We start from the raw sequence: 22,159 nt of genomic DNA on the forward strand, positions 1-22,159 counted from the left end.
AATCTTGAGTGGCTCATATTCCAGCTGCCCTATTCCTAGACTGTAAAGAAATTCAAATCCAATATGGACCTAGACTGGTCCATTTACACATTGTAAAAGGCTTGCCTCCTTTTTGACTTTGATGAATGAGTGCAAAAGAGGTATAAAGAAGTGTTAATATGTCTTGACTTCTTCAGAATATCAGTCATGCCCCAATGACCTTTAAAAACACAGAGCAAACTCTGAGACGTGAGAAAAGAAAGTCAGCTTTGGAGTAAGAGCCCAGCTGGGGAGAGAAATTGACCTTTGTCATTTCTTTTAGGCCTCTTCCAAAGACTGTCAGAGGACAAGAGAGGGGATTTCCCCTCTCCCCTCCACCCATTCCTCTATTTTCTTTTTATTAATCTTTAAAAGTTGATGCATTGGGAGAAGTAGAAAGGAAAAGGTGGAATGGCATAAATTATCTCACATAAAAGAGGTGCAAAAGAGATTTTACAGTGAAGGGAAAGAAGGAGGGTTGTGGTGAGCAACGCTTCAACATTATTATCATCTGAATTGCCTCAAAAAGTCAACATACATACTCAGATGAGTATAGAAATTTATCTTACCCTACAGAGAGTGGGAGGAAAGGGATACTGGCTATGATTAGGGTGGAGGGGATTGGGTGGGGTGATAGAAGAAAAGAAGGGAAAGTTTTTCCACAAACAAAATCAATGCAGCCAAAATTAGAAGGAAAGCATAAAACTTGGTTGGAGAGAGGGTGTTACCACAAATTCCTCTGGAGGCAAAGGACATGTTTCTGAGTCAAATTTATAAGAATACAAGTCATTCTCCAAATGACAGACGGTCAAAGGATGTGAACAGGCAATTTTCAGAGGAAAAAATCAAAGTGATCTATAGTCATAGGAAGAAATGTCTAAATCACTATTAATTAGAGAAGTACAAGCTAAAATAACTCTGAGGTACTACTTCATACCTATAAGATTAGCTAATGTGACAGAAAAGGAAAATGACAAATGTCGAAGGGGAGGGGGCCAATTATGATACTAGTGCAGTTGTGAAGTGATCCAACCATTGTGGAGAACAATTTGGAACTATTCCTGAAAAGCCATAAAACTGTTCTTTTTATAAAAAACTTTTTTATATAAAACTTTTAAAATATTTCATTTTCTCCAATTGCATGTAAAATAATTAACTTTTTTATTTTGAATTCCAAATTCTTTCTTTCTCCTTCCTTGCCCTAACCTCATTCTGAGAAGGCAAGCATTATGAGGGATGTTATACATTTGTGGAAGAAAACAAATAAAAAGAGAGAGAAAGAAAGAGAGGAAGGAAGAAAGGAAAGAAGGAAGGAAGGAAAGAAGGAAGGAGAAAGAGAAGGAAAGGAAAAGGAAATAAAGATATGTATTTTATTCTTCAGTCTGTATTCAGATTCCATCAGTTCTTTCTCTGGAAGCAGATACCATTTTTCATCATGGGATTGTCTTGGATCATTGTATTGCTTAGAATAGCTAAATCATTCACAGTTGTTCATCATACAATATTGCTATTATTTTGTATAATGTTGTCATTTTGCTTGCTTCATTCTGTATCAGTTAAGGTAAGTCAGGTTTTCTGAAAGCATTTGTGCTCTCTATTTCTTGTAACACATTACAATAATAATAACAGTAACACATTATGAACATATACGATTAGTTCAGCCATTCCCTAACTGATGGATATCACCCCAATTTTCAATTCTTTGCCACCACAAAAAGAGCTACTATAAACACCCTTGTGCAAATAGGTCCTTTTCCCATTTTTTAATCTTTCTGGGATATTGGATTAGTAGTGGTATTGCTGGATCAAAAGGAAGACACCATTTTATAATCCTTTTGGGCATAATTCCAAACTGCTTTTCAGAATGGTTGAATCAATTCACAGCTCCACCTACAATGTCCAGTTTTCCCATATCCATTCCAATATTTGTCATTCTCCTTTTCTATTAGCCAGTCTTATAAGTATGAGGTGGTACCTCAGTGTTATTTTAATTCACATTCCTGTAATCAATAGTGATTTAGAACATTTCTTCATATGACTCCAGATAGCTTTGATTTAATTTTCTGAAAACTGCCTGTTCATATCCTTTGACCATTTATAAATTGGGAAATGACTTGTATTCTTATAAATTTAACTCAGTTCTCTATATATTTGAGAAATGAGAAATCAGAGATACATAAAAAAATTTTCCCAGTTTTCTGCTTTCCTTCTAATCTTGACTATGCTGCTTTTGTTTGTGTAAAACCTTTTTAATTTAATATAATCAAAATTATCTACTTTACATTTCATAATGCTATCTCATTTCATCCTTGTGTATACCCTTTGACATAGTGATACCACTATTCAGTCTATATCCTAAAGAGATTTAAAATAAAAGTAAAGGACCAATATGTACAAAAATATTTATAGCAATTCTTTTTCTGGTGAATTGGAAATTGAGGGGATGCTCATCAATTGAGGAATGAATGAACAAGTTGTGGTATATGATTGTGATAGAATACTGTTGTGTTATAATAAATGACAAGCAGAATGCTTTCGGAAAAACCTGGGGAAACTTACATGAACTGATGCAAAGTAAAATGAGCAGAATCAGGAGAACATTGTACACAGTAACAACAATATTGTATGATGATCAACTGTAAATGACTTAGCTATGCTCAGCAATACAGAGATCTAAGACAATTCTGAAGGACTTATAATGAAAAATGCTATCTATCCCCAGAGAAAAAATTTACGAAGTCTGAGTGCACATCAAAGCATACTGTTTTTTACTTTCTTTATTTTTTCTTTTTTTTCTTTTTGGTCTGTGTTCTCTTTCACAACATAACTACCATGGAAATATGTTTTTTTATGACTGGTCATGTATAACCTTTATTAAATTATTTTCCTTCTTAAGGAAGACGGAAGGGAGAGAGGGAGGAAGGAAGGAAGAGAATTAGTAACTCAAAATTTTAAATTAATATTAAGAATTGCTTTTACATGTAATTACAAAAAATAAAATATATATGAAGAGCTCATAGGAACCTTGGAAATCAGAAATCCAATCCTTTTTTTTCACAGAATAGGGAACTGAAGCCCAGAAAAGTTGGGCTTTCCTACTATCATACTGTCAGGTCTGAGGCAGAATTCAAACCTAAGACTTCTTTACTCCCAAGTCCAATATGTAAACATGGAGAGATAATTCCACTAACATATCTCCTATCTGCTAGCTATACACTAAAATGCCTTTACAAAGTTACTAACAGAATAATTGTAAAATAGTTTGCATCTGTGGAGATGAATGCACAAATCACCTCTGAATAGCCTTTCTCTTTATAGCAATGTGGCAGCTCTTATTCATGTACAGTCTAGTTCTGTGGCATATAAAAAAAAATCCCCACCCACATGGGTCAGGCTTGTACTGTTACTCATAGTATCCATAACAACTTAATTTTAGTTTCTGTGTGCAAAAATAAAATGAGATGGAAAATTATAAATTAAATTCATTCATCTGAATAACTGCCTCAGCTGTTTAACTATGTAGAAAATAACTAAGTTCAAGTATTTGATAAAAAGGTAATGAGATTTCTTATAAAATACTGTTCAGTGGGTTTGTTGACTACTTATCTGGACCTTTAAAAAAATGCCTCTCTTACTCTCAACACTCAGAAAGAGGCTTCAACTTGGAGTCAGAAGAGACCTCAGTTTTAAATCTTTTTCTAGCTCTTTCTTATATTGTGGCTTAAGGGAAGTCACTCAAGATCCCAAAGTCTTTGGTTTGTTCACCTGGAAAATATGGATAATAATTCCCCTCACTCTCCCAGAAATATCCATCATCTGCTCATGACCATTTTGAAGCTCAAATCTAGCTGGCTCCGAGGTTTTCTTAAGCATAAAATGAGATAAGATATATAAAGTGCTCCTGTAATCTTAAAGCACTATAAAAATGCTCACTTTTTCATATTTTCTTCAGTGTTTGTTGTCTTATAGTTACAAATACAGTCATTCTTTATAGGAAGAGGCTATGTCAGATTTCTAAGCTTTAGTTTGATAAGAGGTCAGTGTTTTTAAAGGAAATCTGATTTACAAGTCTATGATAGATTATCACGTAAATAAAAAAAAATTAATTTTTTCCTTTCTGAGGTAACAGAAGAAAGCTGAGGGCTCAAATGCTAAGATGAGAATTCCTTATAAGGAGTCCATTTTCCCCCATTAACGAATTGATTGCAATGTCATGCATTGATTAGGAACTCCATAAAAAATGTGATGGAGGTGACCTTCAAGTTTAGAATGTAAGAGCATATGTTTTAAATACTATCTTGATTGCAGCAGAGACCTTTTCTTCTTCCACCAATTGCCTTTAGTTTCTAAGAACCACACACTCTGAGAGCTCAGTTACTCAGAGTTACAAGCCTAAGGGCTCTGCTACTGGAATGCCAGATAGTGGCCCTCTGATGAAACATGAGTTCAGTTACCAAATATAGATGGGGAGGGGAGAGGTAAGAACGACATATCCAGAGAGGACACTTGCAACTCTGAGGCCACAGTTGCTCAAAACTCACTGCGGACCAAGCAAATTTTAATAAATAGACAAGGCAAATTTCTGCTGTCCTAGAAAGAAGAGGAAAAAGCTCATCTGAAGTTTATCGTAATTTTGGAGACTTCAAACTGACCAACCATTGATAAGGTCTGTAACCTATATATGTATATGTAAATGTATATATCTACAAACGTGTTAAACAATAAGATAACATTTCAAGGCTCATCTTGAGGAGCTGATAATTCAATACCACAGGTTTCCACAAGCTATGGTATTTTATAACATTCTTGCTTTTGTTTTGGCTGGCATGGGAAAGGGGCAAAGAGGGTTGGGTTTTTTTGTTTGGTTTTTTGTGGGGATTTTTTGCAATTTTCTTAAGACATAAAACCTATACACTCTTTTTCTTTTCCCATCTATGCTTTCTGAGGTCTGTAATACTATTTTCTGTAATTTTGACCATCCTATTCAATAATTTCATAGTTTTCAGAATTTTCCATACTGCTGCTTTAAGCCTTAAAAGACTTTCCATAGCAAACACCTTAATGATTCTCTCTTTAGTTCAGACTGTCTGTGGTCTGTCTTTTAAAAAAATGGAAATACTAGTTATTCCACAAACTTTATTCAATAAGTTAAAAAACAGATGGCATATAAATGATACTGGGATATTTTCGGTGTCATTTCAAGTCGTTGGTTAGATGTTTAAGTAAATGATACAGACACCTCACTAGAGATCATTTAATCAGCTAAACTGGGAATCTCTGTGCCATATTTCTAAATATGTACTTATGTGACCTGTGCTTACATGCAGTTTTAAAAAATGCCTTACTACAGGAAGGCTACTGTATATTCTCTAGATTCCATTTGTGTTAGAGCATTACAGTACAATTCTGTAATGAGTTTTTTTTAGGCTAGATATTAAATTAGTGCTTTATATCCTGCAAATGAGGTCAGCGCAGAGTAGAAGCAGCAACATACAATGGAAAGGTTACTTACTGGAGTCAAAGAAACTGAGTTCAAATCCCACTTCTTTCACTTATTATTTGTGTAACTTTGGGCACACCATTTAACCTCTCTGGGCCTCAGTTTTCCCATCTGTAAAATGGGGGTGATATTATATTATCTCGAAAACCTCTTCTAGTTCTAAATATGCCTCCTTTGATTTCAGGTTCAAGTGATGTTTTAATATTTTCTGAAAACCTTTATCATATATTGTGCTAGTAGAAAGACCACAAGATCTGGAATCAGAGAACCTGTATTTAAAATGTGAATACTTTTGACTGTGTGACCTTCATCTGTAAAATGAGGAGTTTGAACTAGATGTCCTCTGAAGTCCCATTAAGCTTAAAAATATATACTTCTACTATCCTAATATAAAAGTAGTACTCCTCACATAATCATCATAAAGTCAAACCTGAATATTGGTAATAGGACAAAAGTAGGGGGTGCTCAAGTCAACTTTTACTGTGATATTCTCAAGAGCCAATTGTGAAATTTTCAGTGTGAGCACTTCAACCTCAGAAATCAGCAAATGCTGCAAATCAGAGCTTGATTTATTGTTTTGTAGATAGTCCAGACTTAAGAAAGTGATGGAGGAAAAAAGTAATAATGAAAGTTTAACTTCAATTTGTGTTATTTATACATTCTCTTTCCAGATAACCAGTTGTTAACTTTTACTGGCATATAATCCATATACCAGTAAACATTTACTAGTACACTGCATAAAATGTACGTTAAAATTATATCCTCCTTACTCTGAGTTTCTAACTTCCTGTGAAATTCTGAGACCTGATTTACATAACTACAACCACTCAGATCATTGAAATCAATAAAACACTCATCAGATAAGTGAAGTAAAGGCAAAAGTATTACCCTGAATGACCCAGACTGGTGAATTCCATGAGTTCAGAGGGTTTATGAATCTTATCTGGGACTATAGATCTGATTGTAAAAAAGAGATGATTAACCAAGATGATTAACAAGTCTGACAAGTGCTATAAAAAATATGATTTTGCTTTCCTAGGACACAAAATAAAAACAAATCAATGAGCCTCTGCCATCCAGATGCATAATCTATGATTTTCTAGCAGCATCCTCTTTGAGGCTCAGCTTTATTACTGAAAATGTAATGTTGAAGCCAGATACACAATCTATTCTGTTCCTTTGTAGATTGGGATTATAGTGGACTCTCATGGATGCCATGATTTGTTACCACATAAAATAGAGGAAAAAGAGGAAAATGGTGCTCTTACCAAATAATAAATCTGTCAGATTCTCTAAGAGGTATCAAAGAAAATCTTAGAGGTTAAGACAATCTGTTTGGATGCCCCCTAACTTTCTTTTTATGGGTTTGGGGAGAATATCAAAGGATATTGAGATAACTGAGTTCCAGTAAGGAATTCAAGCTATCTCTCTCCACTTAACAGTCTTATGCTGGACAAAGGCCAGAAAAGAAAATAAAAGTAATTAACACACAGGTTAAAGTTGCTCTGATTACAATGTGGGACTTTTTAAAGGTCAGAATAAGGAATGTAGCAAATATTTTCCTAGTGAGTGTAGTAAGGACATAAAGGCACTGAAGAATGCAGTAAATATTGTAAGATATTGACTCTGGTCTTACAGTGATTCCTCCAATAGCAGCAGGTTAATTATCTGTATTTTGGCTTTTTAGAAATATTATTTTCCTTTTTTGTTTTGTGTTGTTTTTTTTTAATATGGTCAGCTACTTTGCTTAATTCTTCCACTTCCACATTTAGGATCTTAGTTTAGGTGAATCCAGTTATGACTTGGTTAAATCTTTTACTTCCGGGATGGGTAAAGAGACAGAGAAGGGACACAAAATAACATATATAAAGAGGCAAACTGGGTTGGTACTTTGCATTAGTCTGAGAAGTGATGCCATCTATGGCCATCTTCCAGTGAAGAACAAGGAGATAGATACTAAGGAATGGAACAAGATGTGGAACCAATTTTAAGGCTTGTTTCATCATCCAGTTAAATTTGTATCGTGAATTCTCAGAACATCTGACAAATATAGGACCATAGATAGCCCAGTGCCAGTGTAACTGATGTTTGAACTGTCTACTGACCATTTTGGTGGTTGATTGAGATAGCCCTCTCTATTTACGGGGAATTCATCTCAGAGACCACAGGGCAATTGGTGTAGCAGTGGAGGAAACTCAGGGGTCATCTGGACCATCCCCTTATTTTATAGTTGGAGGAAATGAGATCCAGGGTAGTTAAATTAGTTGCCCAAGATTAAACAGGTAATGTCAGAGGTGATATTAGAACCCTGGTCATTTGAGTTCAAAGTCAGTATTCTTTCCATTATACCAAATAAATAAATAAATTCTCAGCTAATATTCTCTTTTACATGGACTTTTTCACTTCCTCATCCAGTCATTTTTAACAATAGAAAAAAGAGAGTAAAATGTGGGAAGAGATACAGATCTATGTTCTCACTTTTTTCTCTACCTTCTCCCCTTCTTCATCTTTCCACTTTTGTCTTCTCACTCCCTGAGTATCAATGACTTCTTTTTTCCCTTTCCCAAACTTTCAGTGTGGGAGAGGTAAAAATTGGATGAAGAGACAGTGGGCTAAACTGGGAGGTCTACAGCCTTCCCAAGGATGCCCTAGCCTAATCAACACCCACAGAGTAAACTGGCATGCAGCCTCATGCCGTTCATACCCATTCCCTTGTTCTCCAACAAGGTCTACATCTCATGGCCCCCAGCTGAACAAAGTGTCATCATGGTGAGTTCCCAAAGCACATTACAAATATTCAAAACCTTGACCATAAAATTCAGAAATTGTCCACATGGCTAAAATAAGCTTGGAAAAGGGTGGGAGTTAAATAATGTTAACATTGCTGTAGGTCCATGAATTTTGTTTGTAATCATTGTAAATACAGATACACACACCTACACACACACCTACACACACATACCTGCATACACACACTTGCATACACCTACATACATATACATACACACTTCCAGGAGAAGAGGCACAAGCCTTCACAAATTATAAAAGAAGCTGGATCTCATAACTTCAAGCAAGGAAAAGTATCCATTATCTAAACAGATGTTCTTAACCTGTGGCTTATGATTTTTTAAAAGTTTTGATTATTATATTTAAATATAATTGGTTCCCTTTGTAATCCTATGTCTTTCATGATTAAAAAAACACTATTTTTAGGATTCCATAGGTTTCCCCAGGTTGCCAAAGGAGTCCATGGCACAAAAATGGTTAAAAACCTCTGCTCTGGGATGTGTCTAACAACTCAACTCAGTCAGTGCACATTGTCAGAAGTGGAAAACAGGTTAGCTTGGGACAAAGGGCCTTTTGGGGAGCAACATTCAAGAAAGCAAACTAAGAGAGGCAAAAAAAAAAAACCAAAGCATATGGGCCCATGCCACAGAGCCAGAGATTAAAGTAGGGAACAGGTGAAAGATCAAAGGTCAAATCTGCCAAATGGATCTTACTAGTTAGAATTTCACTTCTGATAGACCAGCTAAAATGAAGATACTGTGAGAAAAGGCAGAGATGGAAAGAAAAAAAAGGAAAGAAGGAAGAAAGGCAGGAAAGGAGAGGAGAGGAGAGGAGAGGAGAAGAGAGGAAAAGAGAAAACAAGCATTTATTTAGCACCCACAAGGTTCCAGGCACTGTGCTAATCACTTTACATATATTATTTCATCTGATCTTCACATCATTGAGAAAAGGTTACCATTATTACCCCTACTTTGCAGAAGAGAAAATTGAGACAAAGAGAAGTTAAGCAACTTGTCCAGCATCACGTAGATGGTATCTGAGGCCATATTTGATCTCAGATTTCCCTGATTCCCGATCACAGGGTCACCTACAAATAGAGAAACAGAGAGAGAAACAGAGACAGTGACTGAGAAATAGAAAGAAAGCTGATTTCAGGGACTTGAGCATGGATATCTTCCAGTAAAGAAATGAAGGAGGAATTAAAACCTAGAACCTGAGAGAGAGGTAGATTTGGGATCAATTTCTGGAGTCAAAGGATCAAGAGCCACTCTCTCATGCCTTGACCAGAGGGTCTAGAATGAAATGTCCTAATAATGCCTGATCTAGTGGGGAAAGGAGGGGAAGGGTTGTAGAAAGAGAATTGTTTGCCTAAACCCAGACTTTTCAATCTACAGCTGAGAGCCAGAGAAGCAAATTATGTAGGGCTGAGACCCGGAAGCAAGGCTATTGAGAACAACAGTATGACTATTTGATCTAAGTGACTCAAGACTGAGAACAAAGCTAAGAGTATAAGAAGGGGAGAACTGAAATCCTATAGAAGGAGCTTAGGACCTCCATTATGAGGGGAGGAGTAATAGAAGGGAGGAAACCCTATGATGTTCTCCGGAATGGGTCCTTGGTAATAGGGGACTCCTCTTACCTAGGGAAAGAGCTGGCAGTGAAAACCTAGTAGATGACACTATCCAGCAGGGGTGTGTGCTAGTTGCTTTGGAAGAGAAGAGGTTCAGGAAGGAAGGGGTGATTTGAAACAGCCACTTGATTTGAAGACAGAGAACCTGGATTTGAGTCCTGGATCCCATGCTTATTATCTGTGTGACTGTGGGCAACTCACTTTAGGTCTTGTAAAATGAGGAGTTTAGGCTAGAGGACTTCTGACTCTACATCTATGAGCCTGTGGTCATGGGGCCTCAATTTCCTCGTATCCAATAAAAAGGAAAAATAAAAGAACTGGTTATATTAGATGAGCTCTAAGCTCACTTACATCTCTATATTTTATGATGCTATAAGAATGTTTGGGGTGAATTGGGGTGGCCCCCCATTCTCTAGGTCCAGGCCACTTGGCAACAGGCCATCCTATATTTAGGTAATGCTCAAAGTGAGAAATAAATACTACCATATGCTCAGAGTTTTCCAGGCTGTCTGGCACATCCAATGTGCTGACAGTAGGAAATCCCTACTGACATCATAAGCCATCTGTGTCTTCTGGCTCTGTTGGAATGAAGATAACTGGACATGCCTAAGTCAAGTCTCACCTCCTCCAGGAAGCTTTTCCCTTTTACCCAGTTCTTTCCTTCTTCTGAATCCTCTAGCTATACTGTATTTTACTGTACTATGGGGCCCAGTACTTGGTTGTCCTCTGCCAGGTACTCTCTCCTTGTTTCATCTTGTTCTACCCAATGAGATCACAAGCATCCAAACTGCAAGGACCAAATCTTCTACTTCTTTTGTATCTCCAACAATGTGCCTAGTACACACCACCTAATAGGTGCTTAGAACCTATTGGTTTTGTCCTTCATTCTCAAAGAGGACTAAAATGGCATCACTATGTTAGAATCAAGTCACAGTGTGTCCAGATATATAAACTTGGAATGCCCTAGCACAGGTTGACCACCTGTTGGGTGGGCCAAGTAGTCCATGTGAACATTTGGGGTGGATTCTCTAAATTTATTCATCTCACATTTCTTTTGAGCTATTTCAATTCTGCTTTGCTTATAGAGCATATTGATGGCATTTATTTAACACCCAGCAGGTGCCAGGCACTGTGCTAATCACTTTACACATATTATTTCAACTGATCCTCACAACCCTGAGAAATAGTTACCATTTTACCTCTACTGTAGTTGAGGAAACTGCAACAAAGAGAAGTGACTTGCCCAGCATCACAGAGTCAGAACCTGAGGTCATATTTGATCTCAAATCTCCCTGACTCCAAATCACAGTTTTACCCAACTGCCTAGAGTCAGACAGACAGAGTCAGAGAAACAGGCAGAGGGAGAGATGTCCTTTAGTTTCCTCATCAATAAAATGAAAGGGTTATACTAGATGACCTTTAATAGACCTTCCAGCTACTAAATATATTATCTGTTTTTTCCCATAGTGCAGTATAAAGATGGCAAGGTTTGAATTTGGAGAACCTGGGTTGAAACCTAAGCTCCAGTCCAACATAACACACATTTATGAAGTATCTCATATTTGCAATGTATTGGGAAAGGTTTTTTGCTCAGATCTGTGTTTTAATCTGTGTAAGCAACTCTCTAGTGAGAATGCTCCCTCTATCAGTGTAGATGGGCAACTATCTGTAATTTAAGATCTCTTAAGAATTACCTAGATTATTGAAAATTTAAATGACTTGTTCAGATTCACAAAGTGAAGATAGGGACTTGAAGGCAGGTGATAGTGACCCATAGACCAGCTCTCTGTACTACATCAGACCATTTCTAAATGATAAGGATGTGGGCCCTCCTTAACTCTCCTTAAGATAACATCATTTCTTCCCTCCAGGAGATTATATTCTATGGTTTCATCACCTGTAAATGAAAAGATTAGACATGATGACCTCTAAAGTTCCTTCCATATAATCCTAGGTCTAAGTGGAAGGACAAGAAAGACTCCCTTTTACGCACATTTAATAGAATTTTCTCTAAAATGGTAGCAGCAATAAAAAAAAGGGGGGGGGGGTAGAGGAAGTAATATGGTGAAGTGAAAAGAACATTGGATCAAATGTTTGAAGACCTGGTTTTAGTCTCACGTGTATCTCTTAATATCTTGTTATCATCATTCACTTATTCTACCTGGGCCTTGACCCCAGCCTCTGAAAATTAAGGGAGTTGGAAAAATCTTTTAAGTTACTTCTAGTCTCCAAATTTTATGATTCTCCATCACCATGCATGTTTCATGATGTGTTAGATCATTTTAGGCAAAACTAATTTTTCCTTATTTTTCTCTTTGACCCTTTTTACTCGAAAATAAAGAGCTTTCCCAATAACATGCTTATAGCAAAATAATCTGAAAGGAGGAATCTACTAATTACAAAATATGAATGAGAGTTAGAAAAAATGCATTTCCTTTAATATTATCTGGGGTACCCCAAAGTCTTAGTGCCATTTTAAGCATTAATATCATTATTAACATTTAAAATGACACCAAGATTTTGGGAACACTGTAGATATGTCAGAATTTGTAGCAAATTCTATAGCCAAATTGTCTTTGACAATATTGTTTAGTAGAAAGGGAATTCAAGAGTTGGCAAATAACAAATTGGGGAAGACAGCAAACAGGCATCTATTAAGCACCTACTGTGTGCCAGGTACAGACCTAAACACTTTACAAATATTATCCCAGTTGATCTTCACAACTCTGTGAGGTAGGCACTATTTTATTCCCATTTTACAGTTGAGGAAACTAAGGCAAATAGATTAAGTGACTTGCCAAAGTGACAGAGTGTCTGAGGTAAGGTTTTTATTCAAGTCTTCTGAACTGCAGGCTAAGCACTAAATCCAACTTGCTAGATGAGTTGAAGAAACAGTATTAAAATTAGTAAGCAAGGAGGATATAGTAAGCAAGAGAACCGAATAAAGGGAGTGGCAATGTACGTTAAAATTGGAAACCATTTTTAGCTCTGGATAAACCAAAATGCATATAATCTCCCTGCATGTAACTGAAAATTAACTGCAAGACTGTAATATCTCAGAGTAGTTTCCAAACATTTCAGACTCTTGACATATGCAACTCATTTTACATTACTCTGGTTTATCTTTTTCCTCCTAATGACAGTTTAATAAGATGAAAAGGAAAGCCTTGGCTAGATGTTTGGGAGACAGAGGAAGTATTTAATCACTGTCACATAGTAAAGTCTTTACTTTAGAGTGTGATTACGACAATGATAAAATGAATCATTACGTGACATGTCAAATTAATTCAGTTCAATTAATATTGTATTAAGTGCTTACCCTATGCAGAACATTATGGTAGGTGCTAAAGGGGTGGAGGTTTGGGTTCAAAGTTTACACAAAAAACAATCCCTGACCTCATGGAACTAGCCATCTAGAATGGGGCTAAGATCCAAAGGCAGATAACTATTATGTGACAAAAGAAAGGAAGGGAATATATATTTATTAAGTGACCATTATGTGCCAAACACCATGCTGAGAGTTTTGCAAATGCCATCTCATCAGATCCTTACAACCCTAAGAGGTAGGTGCTAATATTTTACAGTTAGCACAGAGTAGTAGATAGAGGCAGGTGGAGGTTGCCCAGGATGGCACAACTAATAAGTGGCTGATTTTGGACTCAGATTTTCCTGACTCCAGTTCCAGCACTGATAAGTACATAAGACAGATACAAAACAAAGTGCCAGATGAGTTCTGAGGGGGAAGGTGGTCACTAGTCAAAACAACCCATGGAGGCTTCACAGAAGAGAGAACATTTGAATTGGACTTTAAAAGATAAGTCTGAATCTAGAACTTCCCAGGGAAAAGCAAAAAAACAACTAAAACAGAATCTTGCAAGTTCATTGAAGGACAGAGAACATTTGGGTTTTGAGTGAATCATAGATAATAGAGACCTTCGCTGTCATACAACAGCTATGTGAAGAATTTTATACCAGTACGATATACATTTTTAGAAAGGATATAAGCCATAAGAGCTGAGATTTATATGACACTTTACACACATTATCTAATTTGAGCCTCAAACACTCTTATGAGGTAGCAGGTTTCTTTTTTCCCCATTTTAGATAAAGAAGCAAGTTTAAGTGTCTTGAGCAGAGTCACACAGTGAGCAAGTATTGGAAGCAGGATTTGAACTCCAATATGGTAACCTCAAATCCAGTGCTCTACTACTCTATGATATCTCAACAAAAGAAATTAGAAAACTGATCAAAGTTCTCTAATCATAATAATAACATTAATAACAGCTAACATTGTACAATGCTTGCTATATGTGCCAGGCACTGGAAATTGTAATTCATTTGATGTTCACAACAACATCGAGAGGAAGGCAGTTATTATTCCCATTTTATAGGCAAAGAAACTAATAGAGGTTAAATGATTTGCCCAGAGTCACATAGGTAGTGTCTGAGGCTGGATTTGAGCTTAAGTACTCCTGCCTCCAGGCCCAACACTATACTGAGTGCACCACCTAAAAGAGATAAGCAAACTGCAAAATCTAAAAAAAGAGCACTCATCTATGTTGTTCTAAAAATAAATTTAAGGGAGCAAGCCACCTAAGAAAAAGGGCTCTCAGGGTGATAAATAATAGCTAGTATTACTATTGATTAGAGAAAGGCAAATCAAAACAACTCACACCTATCAGATTGGCTAACCTGACAAAACAGGAAGATGATAAATGTTGGAGATGAGTGGCAAATAGACACTTCAACCTCAGCATCTCTGAAAGACAGCATTGTACCACGCTAAATGTTGGGAGAGTTGGAACACTAAATCATTGTTGATGGAGTTGTGAACTGATTCAAACATTCTGGAGAGCAATTTGGAATTATGCCCAAAGGGCTACAAAAAGGCTACAAAAATGTGCATACCCTTTGATACAACAATACCACTTCTAGGACTATATCCCAAAGAGATCATAAAACTGGAAAAAGGTCCCACATGTACAAAAATATTTATAGCAGTTCTGTGCCACTTTTTGTAGTGGCCAAGAACTAGAAATTGAGGGGATGTTCATCAACTGGGGAATGACTGAACAAATTATGGCATATGAATGTAATGGAATATTATTGTGCTATAAGAAATGATGAGCAGGTAGACTTCAGAAAAACCTGGAAAGACTTATATGAACTGATGCTAAATGAAGTGAGCAGAACTAGGAGAACATTGTACACAGTAACAGCCACAGTGTGCAATGATTAACTTTGATGGTCTTAGCCCTTCCTAGCAATTCAAGGACCTAAAACAATTCCAAAGGAGTCATGATGGAAAATGCCATCCACATCCAGAGAAAAAACTATGGAGTCTGAATACAGAGCAAAGCAGACTATTTTCTTTTTGTTGTTGTTGTTTTGTTTTTTTTTTTCATTCTCATGGCTCCTCCCATTCATTCCAATTTTTCTATACAATATGACTAATGTGAAAATATGTTAATAAGAATGTATATGTAGAGCCTATATCAGATTGCATGACATCTTGGAGAGAGGGGAAGAAAGGGAGGGATAAAAAATTTAAAACTTATGGAAGTGAAAGTTGTATACTAAAATAAATTAATCTTTTTTTAAAAAAGGAAACGAATAAACAATAAAAGGAAAAAAATACCTATATTATTGCCCAAAGGGATGCTGAATTTGAATGAAAGTGTTTAATTGACAGAATTCAATCACAAATGATTGCTAACAGAGACTGGGGGATATCTGCTAGCAACCCAATGCCTCCACCAGTACCAACCCAATATCGTTAGAGGGGATCATTTTTCAGTGAGTGTTTGGTGTGGATGATGCCAAAGTGGTCATTCCCAAATCTTAGATTCTGTGAATCTGAGAAGGACTTGATGAAATATTTCTCCCTTAGAGATCTGTTCCCACTTAGTCTAATTCCTCGGGATTAAATCTTGTGTAGCAAAAGTTACCAATTAAGGTGCAAAGACATGTGCCGTTAACACATTAGTACCAATTATCTTATCAGATCCCTATCAGAGAAAAGCACTGGAGGAAAAAACAAAGCACAAAAAAAATTAGTGTAAGGGAAATGGAAAGGGTTGAGAATTGAACTTGAACTTGAACTTGAGAATTGAACTTGAGAATCAGAAGTCCTAGGTTCTAGTCTAGCTGTGGGACCTTCCTGAATTAAATTCTCCTCTCTTAGCCTTGATTTCCTTATCTGCAAAATGCGACAGCTGAACTAGGTTCATTCCTACTTCTGGGGGTCCTTAAGCTGAGATCCATGAATTTGTTGTTCTTGTTGATTTTAATAATGGCATTTCAGTATAATTAATTTCCTTTGTGATTATATTTTTTCTTTTGTGCATTTAAAAGCATTATTCTGGGGAGTCCAAAGGCTTCACTAAGACTTGAAAAGGGACCCATCACACACACACACATACACACACACAAAAGGTAACAAACTCTCAGTGATGGGGGGAAAGGAAAGGTTTGCCAGTGCCTTCTTTGAGGAGTCTCCTATCCTCACCCCTATAGAGAAGAAAAAATGACTTAAATCAACAAAGAAAAGGTTTGTGTGCTGTGTACATGTGTGTGGTCACCAAAAGCTCTATTGAGATGAAAAGTGTGGGGGCTGCTGAAAAGAAAAATTTCCCTTATCACACAAGTCAGTCTAGGTAGCTTCATCTCAACCCTCCTTGAAGACATTTGGAATACTGCGTTCTAATCACATTTTAGGAAAAATATTAAGAAGCTGGAATGCATCCAGAGAGAAGAGTGGCCAGGTTGGTGAGGGGCCTGGTTGCTCTCTTATATGAAAGTTAGCTGAAGGAACTGGGCATGTTTAATTTGGAGAAGAAAACACTTAAGGCAAGGTCTATGTATTTTAAAGGCTTATCATATGGAAGGAGTCAACTGTTTTGCTTGGCCACAGAGGACAGCATTAGGATCAGTAGGCTGTGCTATCATGAGCAAGTCACTCAATCTTTTGAGCCTCAGTTTCCTCATCTGTAAAATAAAAAGGTTGACTCAATGGCCTCTAAAGTGTCTCCCAGTTTAAATCTATGATCCCATGATCCTATACATTGCAAAGAGAATGAGTTAGGCTTGGTATCAGGGCGAAAAACAGTCAGCAATTAAGATTGTCCTTGTGTGGGATGACCCTCTTAATAAAATTAGAGTCTTGATCAAAGAAGTAAAAAGGAAGATATCTATTCAGCTTTCTCGAGAAAGGGCATTCCCACCTACGCTCAAGATGGAGATGGCTGAGGAGAGTGAAGGTGTGCCCTGCACAGCAGTTTTTATAGACCCTGACCACAATACCCCCACCCTAGCCCCCTTCCTCTTAGCCCATTGGCTGGGCCTTGAGGGTACAATCTATCCTCGAAAATCTACCCCAGCAACAAAGAATAAGCATACAAGAGTAATTTTTAGAAAAATGGGGGGTTATGGGAGTGAGCAACTCCTGTTCAAGGACTGTCACATGACATGGAATAATTGTCTAGGGAAGGAGATAAAGGAGTGAGTAAAGGCAGTCTGGGAGTAAGCAAAAAACAGCCTCTGTCAAGTCTCATATCACAAAAAGAATTTTAAGAAAAACAGAATCTCTATTGTTTAGATTCTCAGGGCCAGGTGAGACAAACAGGCTGACACAAGGGGCCCCTGAGGGGTCTTCACCTGTACCAGTTCTATTCCCTGAGGGGTATTCACTAAATATATCTGTTCCACTCATCCTGAAGTGAAATAAGCTGCATCTGGAATTAGTGGGTTCCCCTCCAGTGATAGTTAAATGGCCCCTTGTCAAGGATTTTGGAAGGAGGATTCCAATTCAGGTACGAATTGGAGTATATAACCCCTGAGGTACGCTACCCATATTAAGCATATTATATTATATCATAATGGTACTTACTTAAAACTGCCTAATGTTTTTACAGTTTGTATTACCTACTCCACACTCACTTGAGAGATTCCAGCTTGGTCTCCTTGTACGTTTCATTTTCCCATTCTCCTGCACCACCACAGACTCACCAAAAGCTCTATAGTCATTTCAGTATTATACCTCAAGGAAATAATTGAAACTTTTCCAGTGGTACTTCTATGATGACTGTCTTTTAGGTTTTAGTGTTGAGTGACATGGAAATCCACAAAGCAATTTTCCAGTGATGCTGGACACACCTGGGAAACATGCCTACTCCATGCAATGAAATGAGCATTCCCCACTAAAACAAGTACAAGTTTCAGCAACAATGACTGGACTGTGAATTGAACCTGTACATTACAAATTCTAGAACTGTGATTTTTTTTTGCTGCAAAAGAAGTTATAAATGGCATTTAATCCTTACAACTGGATTCTATAAGGCCCCTCTCAAAACACAAAGTATAACTTAATAAACTACTGGCTATTACCTCTCACATTAAAAAAAAGTTTGAAAATATTTGCCTCCCAAAAGTCAACTTTAAGGTCCCTGGAATCATGAAGTGTTAGAGCTTAGAGGAACCTTGAAGATCATTTCATCTAGCTGGGAAAATCAAAGGCCAGATGAGTGAAGTGATTTGCCCACAGAAACTTGAATACTTAAAAAGATCTATGATTTCACTCATACAACTATTCCCTGGTACTGAGTCCTTTTTCTCTTGTCACTCCTTTCCTCTCTACAATTACTTTACATTTACTTGGTATATAAATTTGTATTTGTTTATCTATGGATTTTTTACTTCCAATAAAAGGAAAGCTGCTCAAGACCACAGATATTTCCTTTTTTGTCTTTGTATCTTTAGTATCAAATAATAACCAGTCTAGCTAGGATTTACATAGTACTTTAAATTTTACAAAACAAAAAAGCGTATCATTCAATCTTCACAACATCCCTGTGAGATATGACCTATTCACCCATTTACAGATGGAGAAACTGAAAAACAGAGATATTAAGTGACTGTACCTAGGGTCATACTGTATTAAGTGTCTAAGAAGATCTAAGACAAAATCAAGTCTTTCTGAGTTCAAGTCTAACACTGTATCTGTTATCTAAAACTTCCTAGCAGCCACTAAATATATATGTGTGTGTGAGTGTATGGCATTTGATAAATGCTTCTTGGCTGGAATTAAATTGAATTATATCTGAAGATCATGGCCTTAGTACAAGAATATTGTGAGTTCTTAAGTTATTAGAACTTAGAGCTAAAAGGGACCTTGGATACCATTTATGACAATCCCTTCATTTTGTAGGTGAGACTTAGAGAGATCAGAGAGCAGGGATCCAAAGCAAGGTCCTCTGACTCCCAATCCATTGCTTCTGAGTTACTGTAGTCAAAAAAATTGATTGCTTTCAGTGATATGGCTTTCTGGACACAGATTAAATAGATTGATCCTTGGACAACTCATACTAAGTCTTTATTTCAAGCTTTTCCTATGTGAATAAGCTCAACCAAAGTTTATACCCATTGGCATAACTTTCAAGAACACAGGTTCACCTTTATGCAATATTACATCAGAGAAAGTCTTTGACGTAGGCCTAGGGTCATACCACTAGTGCATGGTAGAGCCTGCTCTAGAACTCAGGTCTCCTAACTACTTTTAGTCCAGTGCTTTCTCCACCACATTAAGTTCTTTTCCTGAATTGTCTTTGTTGAACTCTTACAGCCATTACTGATGAACTCAGAGGCATAATGGTATACAATAAGCAATTCTGCTCTACAATCCACATTTTGCTAACAAAGCAGCATGCCAAAGCATATTGATTAGGAGTTTTTCTGCTGAACTTGGCAAGGGAATGTTGATCTGCTCCATGTCACTGTGATCAAAGGTGATCATTGATCAGTGGATCAGCACCTGAAATAATGGCTTATAGGCCACTGATTTAATGGATCCGTGATTTCATTGATGTGTGCAATCCCTCCAAAGGTTGTGGAGTGCAGCTCATGCATGTCTAACCATCCTGTGCAATTTTTGCTCATTTTTGTTGTTGTTCAGTCACGTCCAACTCTTTGTGACTCCCTGTGGGGTTTTCTTGGCAAGGATACTGAAGTAGTTTACCATTTCTTTCTCCAGTTCATTTTATAGATGAGGAAACTGAGGGAAACATTGTTAAGTGACTTGCCTCAGGTCACACAGCTAATACGTATCTGAGACCATATTTGAATTCAGGAAAATAAGTCTTCCTAACTCCAGGTCCAGCACTCTATCCACTGTACCATCTAGCTGCCACATATTTTTGTCCATATTCCTGTAAATTCTTCATAGAATGTTTACCCAACAAATGGATCTTTATTGTTTTCTCCTGACATTATACAGATACCAGTGAATTGGTCATGTGTTGTCAATTATTTATTCTTCAATCTCACTATAGGATTCATCTGTCTTCATCCCTACATTTCTCTGGTGACATCTCTTATACTGAGTTCATCTGTATTATTGCCAATTTGTAATATTTTGGAGTTTGGTCAAGCCCACCATGCAGCTACCTCACCTGCCTTATGGGTAGTACTCAATTTAAATTATGCAGAGATGATACTTTTAATGACCAACAGCCAGGTGCAGGAATGACTAAAATGCTGAATTGGAGTTCTGAGTTCTAAACTCGAATCCTACCCTAACACAGGATAATAATAGCACCTACTGCACAAAGTATATATGTGATAGCTATACCATTGGTGCTAAAATATTTTAGCATCAATATTTCAAGACCTATACAAATATTAACTTTGTTCATTTGTATTTACTACTTCTTTGGTATCCATAGGTAAAACTATGTATTTAATCAATAAATATCATTCATCATTTTAATATGGGATAAAGGAGAAGCTATTACACTAGAAGTCAGAATGACCTGGATTCAAATCATGCCTTACATGCTTACTAGCTGTATGACCCTAAGCAAGTCACCTAAGTAGTTTTAGCCTCAATTTCCTGATCTGTAAAAGAAAGGCATTAGACTTTGTGGCCTCAAAGTTCCCTTCTGACTCTTAATCTATGATCCTATGATCCCATATACTAAGTACAGGGGATGCCAGTGCAAAGAATGAAAAGATTCCTTCTCTGAAGGAGATTACCTTCCAATGCACACATTACATCTGGTGTACAGGTTAAGATAAATGTGAACTATTATTATATTGATTTTAACAAAAACCTAGTCCTATAGTCCATATATTCTGAAAAGCAGCAGGAAAAAAAGACATGCCTAAAAACAAAGCACTTTGAATTTTTTTTTTTAATTCTTATCTTTGATGACTGGACCAACCATGTTTGTAATTCTTTCTCATTTTTATGGAATTAGATGAAAAGAAAAATTAACACCTTCTATAAAAGCTAGGAGAAATTATCTGGTCATAAATGAGGAAGAAATAAGCATTTATTACCACCTACTATACCAACTATGTGCCAAGTACTATGCTAAATGTGTTACAAATACTATTTCATTTGCTCTCATTGTCTCAGTTACTTTGAATAGTGAAGTCACGGCCGTAGACACACAACAAACTTCAGATTCTAGTCACTAGAACTCTGAAATACCATAGCGATGCTGGGAAACATCCTAGATTCAAGCCAAGAGGAAATAAACCAAGGAAAGAGAGATCAATATAATGTATTGTGAAAAATGAAGACCACACAAGAGAAAAAAACACAGAAACTCCCTTTGTTCATCACATTTTTTTTAAAAAATCTCCAGCTTTGCCCCTACCTATCACCTAAGTAATTAGGAAATACATCCTTCTGCAGGCAAGCTAGGTTGTAAAATGAATATGACATTCCTCCTGGAGTCAAAAAGGACAAGTTCTGTCTGCCTCAGCTTCCTCAATTGTAAAATAAGAATAATAATAGCCCTTACCTCCCAAATTATAGTGAGGATCAAATGAGATATTTGTAAAATGTTTAGCATAGTGCCTGGTACACAGAAGGTGCTTAATAAATGTTTATTCCCTTCCTTTCTTCCCTACATAGGATTTAAAGCTAAAGTGAAGTGAAGATTATCAAATACAAGCAAATACAAATATATTTTACAAATGGAGAAACTCAAACAAGTGAAGTGATTTGCCCCTAAGTCAGGTAGGTAGACAGTAGCATAGACAGAATTCAAACCCAGGATTCTGGACTCCAAACTCACTCCACTGCATCCTGCTAACTCTTCTCCTTCTCTATTTTCACTTCATCTTTCAAACTAGAGATTAATGAGTTTAATCAAAATATAAAACCTGAATTTTTTTTAAATACCAGGTATTTTCCAAAACAATGAGTTCTCTTCCAAAAA

The 22,159-nt window shown here is 36.8% G+C and overlaps 1 protein-coding gene across 2 annotated transcripts in view; it reads left to right on the top strand.

Moving 5' to 3' along the window:
- The first annotated feature begins 4,466 nt into the window (after nucleotides 1-4,466).
- PALLD (palladin, cytoskeletal associated protein) overlaps nucleotides 4,467-22,159 on the top strand; it is a 554,902-nt gene continuing 537,209 nt past the window's right edge. For both annotated transcript variants that reach the window (XM_072623162.1, XM_072623155.1), the window contains exon 1: nucleotides 4,467-4,684. The gene's annotated coding sequence lies outside the window, so the exon portion shown is untranslated. The remainder of the gene's footprint in view (nucleotides 4,685-22,159) is intronic.

This window comes from Notamacropus eugenii, chromosome 7 (assembly GCF_028372415.1).
Source record: "Notamacropus eugenii isolate mMacEug1 chromosome 7, mMacEug1.pri_v2, whole genome shotgun sequence".
Taxonomy (NCBI): domain Eukaryota; kingdom Metazoa; phylum Chordata; class Mammalia; order Diprotodontia; family Macropodidae; genus Notamacropus; species Notamacropus eugenii.